The following is a 6,319-nucleotide window of genomic DNA, read 5'->3' on the forward strand; positions in this document are numbered from 1 at the left end:
TCAGTGTTACTATATATACATATAAATGATGCCAGTTGTTGGATTTCCTTTGTTCACCTGGTTCGTCACTGTGAGGACAGGGTGCTGTAGTAGACAGTTCCTTGCCTGATCCAGCAGGCTCTTACGATCTTACGTTCAGTGATGAGTACTTATTGGGTGCAATACTGAGCTTCATCAGAAGATGGCAGCAGGAAGCTGCTTCCTAGCCTGATTTACCGACAATGAGTGACAGGCTTGAATGAGTGCCGGTCTTGAATGAAACCCACTCAAAGGATATGATTCTGCTCTGATTCATATGAAATCGTAACTGTGGCGGAAATTCTTAGCCAGTTCCTGAGCAGTGTTGAAGACTAAATCCCAGGCGTGTTGACTGGCGTGGCACAGCCTTGCAGGCTAAAGAAAACGGGTAAAAAGGTCCCTATTGATGGCTATATGTAGGGATGAGGGATACATTTATTTCATATCTTCCTATATGCATACAAAAGCAAGGCTGTTGTCATGCTGCAGTTTACACGGCCACCAATAGGTGAACCTTGCTCTGAAGGGCCTTCTCTGTTAAATGCAACTCCAGTGAGGTTCAGTGGAGGGGGGGGGAGGCACTTCAGGGAATGATTTGCCTCCCCCTCCCTTCAAAAGGAGGGTGAAGCTTGAAGCGAGCTGCGATGGGAGGCTGTAGGCTCTGAAGGGAGAGAGGGTGGGGAGGTTTGGGTGAGGGGGGTGGGTGAGGTGTAAACAGATCGGGGACCGGTCAGGAATAAGAGGAGGAAGACTTGGCAAAGTGTGGGGAAAGGGGGGTTGTAGGCAAGTAGGCATGGTTAGCAAGCATGGCCCCTAGTTTTATTTTATTTATATATCACTCAACTGCAATACTCATCATAGAAGATCTAAGAACAGCCTTACTAGGTCAGACCAAAGGCCCAGCATGCTCTTCTCACCGTGGCCAACCAGAGGCCTATGGGAAGATTGCAAACCGGACCTGAGCACAATATCACTCCCTCTTCTGGCAGCTTCCAGCAACTGCTCTTCCGAAGCATCACTGCCTCCCGCTGTGGAGGCTGAGCAGAGCCATCAACGGTTGGTAGCCATCAATAGCCCCCTCCTATAGGACCCAGGTGGCGCTGTGGGTTAAACCACAGAGTCTAGGGCTTGCTGATCAGAAGGTCGGCGGTTTGATTCCCTACGACGGGGTGAGCTCCTGTTGCTTGGTCCCAGCTCCTGCCAACCTAGCAGTTCGAAAGCACGTCAAAGTGCAAGTAGATAAATAGGGACCGCTCCGGCGGGAAGGTAAATGGCGTTTCCGTGCGCTGCTCTGGTTCCCCAGAAGCAGCTTTGTCATGCTGGCCACATGACCCGGAAGCTGTCTGCGGACAAACGCTGGCTCCCTCGGCCTATAGAGCGAGATGAGTGCCACAACCCCAGAGTCGGACACAACTGGACCTGGTGGTCAGGGGTCCCTTTACCTTTACATGAATCTGTCTAATCCCTCTAAAAAGCAGTCTAGTCTGGTGACCATCACTCCCTCTCGTGGGAACAAATTCCAAAGTTTAGTCAGGGACTGCGTAAAGAAGCACTTCCTTTGATCAGTCCTAAATCTCCCAGCATTCAGCTTCTCCGGACATCCACAACTTCTGGCGTTATGAGAGAGGGAGAAAAAAAATCTTTCTCTATGCACTTTCTTCATGCCGTGCAGAATTTTATAAACTTCTACCTTGTTGCTTCTTACTTGCTTTTTCCCTCTAAGCCCCAAAGTCCCGAAAGCTGCAAATTTTCCTCATAGGAAAGTCTTCTGTTCTTATCTGGTTTAGAAATCTAATTTCCACAGCGGCTAGACAGATTTCTCTTGGAAGCCAGCAAGAAGGACTTTAGTGCAACAGCTTGCTCTCCACTTGCAAGCAGGGGGTGGGGGTAGGAAACTCCATTATCAGAGCTGTGAAAGACCTTTCGGCCAGGGATCCCGGAAAACCTGCCAGTTTGTGTAGACAGAAGTCCTGCATTTGAAACATTTCCCCTCAGCACAGAACTGCAGTCCTAAGGCAAAACTGACCTCCACTCTGGATGGAGAGATTTCACATGTCCACTCATATGGACTAGAAACCCACTTTTAACATTTATTATTATTATTATTATTATTATTATTATTATTATTATTAAGCATCACTATTTTTTCCAGCCCCAAACTCTCAGAGCTATAAAAACTACGATGGCACAGCCCATGCAAGAGTCTCGCTGCCCTTGAGGTCCTTGAAGAGGTAACGCACCAATTCGTTCCAGCTTCGTTTGCGTGCCTTCTTTATTCCAGAATTCAATACGCCTTCCAAAAACAGTCAGGTCAGTTTGTATTCATTAGTGTCAGATTTTAGCTTGCGCAGCCCACATCAATTATGTGGAAAGGGAGATAACAAGCTTGTTTATGGAAAATAGAGAGCTGTTCTGGATTCGTCTGCTAAGGGGATCTCGTCTCCTCCCTTTGAGATTTCAGCTGTAAGAGTTTTTGCCCAAATGGCACCCGCAGACAGAAAGACAGGGGATATATAGGGCTTGTTATGCCCACCAGGTGCTACTTCCCATGCTGGCTATGTGCTCCCGCACTCTGAATACCAGTTGATGGGAATTGCAGGTGGGGTACCTGCTTGTGGACTTCGAAGAAGAGGAGGAATCTAGTTGGCCACTCTGAGAACAGGATGCGAGAACTACAGTGGGGCTTTCTTATGTTCTTAACAGCTCTCACCAGCTCTCCAGCCTTCCTGATGTGGGGAAACAGCCATGAAAACTGTAGTTCAAAGCATCTAGAGGACATCATGTTGGCAAAGTCTGTTCTAAAGTGTGATGCAGCAGCAAAGAAAGCTAATACTATTCCAGGTTGCTTCAACAGAAGTCTAGTGTCCAGATCAAAGGAAGTCATAGTCCCAATCTGTTCTGCCTTGGTCAGACCACACCTGGAATACTGTGTTCAGTTCTGGGCGCCACAATTTAAGAAGGATATTGACAGTGCTTTTTCTCTCTAGAAAAATAGGTGCTGGTACTCACCATGAAGTTGTTACAGTAAGTGTAACACTTTTTAACAAAAACAAAACAAAGTGCTGCGTACCCTTGAGTACCCCTATAAAAAAAACCAAGCTGGAACATGTGCAGAGGAGGGCGACCTTACATGGAATGGTTGAGGGAGCTGGGTATGTTAGCTTGGAAAAGAGGAGACTGACAGGAAATATTATCTGTAGCATGAAGGCTGGCAACATCAACCCTGATATGTAGGAATCCTTTGCAGACAATTGCAGTGCCAGGAGACAGGCAGTCAGGTTGTGCTTCCATAGCAGTGGCCGGAGGAGGAATGACCGTCGGGAGGAGCGCAGAGAGAAGAAAGGCCATGGTGCATCTGCAGCAGCACAACTGGAAGCCTTCACCTGCCCCAGCTGCAACAAAACATGTCTCTCCGGCATCGATCTCTACGACCACAGCAGGTGCTGCAATCTTCCAACGGCTTGACCTCACTCCCAAAGGCACACTCCTCCATTGTCTCCCGAGACAGAGGGTTGCCAGCGTTACATGGGAGATGGAGCAAGCTTGTTTTCTCCTCCTCTGGAGGGATAGACTTGAACCTCAGGAGATGCAAGGCTAGCCTAGAACCAAGGACTTGGCGTGTCAGAATTGCAAAGGCCGGCGAAGCAATCTGTGGTCAGACCTTAGAATTTGGCAAAGGATGAAACTTGGACGTGAACATCAACTTCTTTGAACGCTCTGGTTCTTTCAGGCCTCCGGATTGGCTGAGACTCAGCTCCTCAGATAAGCAGGCAGCTGAAGACCTTCACTTCGGATTGGCTGAGACTCAGTTCCTTTGATTGGCAGGCAGCTGGAGGCCTCTGGATTGGCCAAGGCTGCTGTAAATTCTTGGGCACCTTGATTGCTCAGAAGAGCCAAGGGTTTGATTTGGAAGGAAAAGATGAAGATGAGGACTGTGATAATATAATACAAAATGAAGCCCACCACGAAAAAAATGATGATTTTACTCTACAAAAAGTCAGATGGAGTGCCCCTCCTTCGAGGAGGGCACGATTGGACTTACTGGAACTCCAGAATGCCCACAGGGAAGAGGAAAAAAACAAGCAGAGAAGAGAAGAAACTCAGGGGTGCTGTATGGAGGCCTGGATGGCAAAAGGCTGTAAAAAGGGGGTGGGGTGAAGGGAAAGTGAAGTTGTGATTATCAGGATGGATTAATAGGATTAAAACTGGACTGCTGACTATGGAACTTGCTGGATTGGGGGGTTGGAGCCGGAAATCGGGGATGAAAGGTTAGATTGGGAATAGTTATAGTTTTAAAAGTGGATTGATTTTGGAAAAAGGTGAAAATATGGAGGCCTATAGAGGGGGTAAAAATTAGGCACGGGAAGAAAAAATGGGAGTTTGATTTTTCAGTGATTTGGATATTAGGTGAAAATGATAATAGCCAATTTAAAAGTAGTATGAGGTATAAAGGTAATTATTTTATAGAATAAGAAACTGTTGAAGAGGATAAAAAAGGGATGAAAACCGGGGAAGGGGGGAGGTTGGGGAAGCCCACAAAATATGGTTTATTAATTATGAATGGAAAAAAGACTATTTTTGTTTTGTTTTGTCTTTTCTTTTTTGTCCTTCTTTTTTTCTTTCTCTTTTTTCACTCTTTTTTGGTATGAGAATAGATGGTTGGATGGATGACTTCCTGCGTACTGCCCTGGTTCCCTGGAGCTCTCTGGTGGCAGGGGGGGGCTTTAGGGGCAGGGGAGGGGGAGGAGGTCAGAAATCCAATCATAAAACGGACCATCTCTGACTGTTCACCTGCGTGGGATACTTCTGTGGCAGGGGAGGACCCATGGAGGGGGGTGGGAAGAAGGTGGAAAAGGTGTTCATGTATGTATCGTCTTTTGTAATTTGTAAAATCAATAAAAATTATGTTTTTTTAAAAAAACAGAAGAGCCAAGGGTTTTGCTTGTGCTCCTTCCTAAGCTCCTGGTTCTTCTTTTCCCCTCCGGTGGGTGTAAGTCACACCAGGCCTAGATCCAGGAAAGGCCACCCTCAGCCCTGGCTGTGCCCTAAAAGTCAACCTGTTTAGGCATGCTTTTAATGTTTAACCAATTATTTTATTTCATTTTTCTGTTGGAAGCTGCCCAGAGTGGCTGGGGAAACCCAGATGGGCGGGGTATAAATAATAAATTGTTATTATATATTATATAACCTTGCTGTTGAGTTCAGGTCCTGCTTGCAGGACATCACTGTGCAAGAAGGATTTTCCAGGGACAGTCCTGGCTTTACAGAAGTCATCCTGGTTTCCGATTTGATCCTGGAATGCCCTGCTTTTCCTTAGGGCATCCCTATTTCATTGAAGAAATGTTGGAGACTATGGATTTTGGTCTAGATGGGCCCTTATCCATCTGTGGAAGGGAATCCACAATGTCTTTTGGCAGATCACCACGGAGAAGGCTCTCTTCCCCTTACAACAAGGTTTCAGCATGATTTTGGTTTTGCCATTTTGAGCAGCTTCCACAAAATAGGACATTTCTTAGAGGAGGGTTCACTTTATGGTTTTGTGGGCCCTAGCCATGGGTTAGCAATAAGTGACTCTGATAATCTTTTTAGCTAAAGGGCAGAAATAAATCAACAGGGCTAGGAAACTGTTTCTCAAAAAAGCTAAACATGTTTAAGAAAGGCACCGACTTGCCTCACATGTTCCCACAGCTTCTGCCAACCTAGCAGTTCGAAAGCACACCAGTGCAAGTAGATAAATAGGTAACGTTCTGCAGCAGGAAGGTAAATGGCATTTCCGTGTGCTCTGGTTTCCATCACGGTGTTCTGTTGCACCAGAAGTGGTTTAGTCATGCCGGCCACATGACCTAGAAAACTGTCTGTGGACAAACACCAACTCCCTCAGCCTGAAAGCGAGATGAGCGCTGCAACCCCATAGTAGCCTTTGGCTGAACTTGAAATCCTGGAAACTATAGTTTACTCCCTGCAAAGCTACAATTACCAGAACCTTTTTTTAAAAAAGAAAGAAAGAAAAGAAATAAAAAGTATAAAATAACAAGTGCACATAGTAAGATAAGAAGAAGAAACAATAAATAGTACTCATATAGAAAACGAAACAGAATAACAACAAGAGATATTATGTACATTGTAAAAAACAACAACACAGATATTCCCAGCACCCTTAACAAACTCAATCTCAATATACTTTATTCGACCGATAGTCAGAAACAAAAAAACATTTCTCAATACAAAGATAAACATATAAAACTCAAGACATCAGAGGGATACATAAAAATATAAAACTGAAGGCATCAGAGGGGTATAA

This window comes from Zootoca vivipara, chromosome 2, assembly GCF_963506605.1.
Source record: "Zootoca vivipara chromosome 2, rZooViv1.1, whole genome shotgun sequence".
NCBI lineage: Eukaryota > Metazoa > Chordata > Lepidosauria > Squamata > Lacertidae > Zootoca > Zootoca vivipara.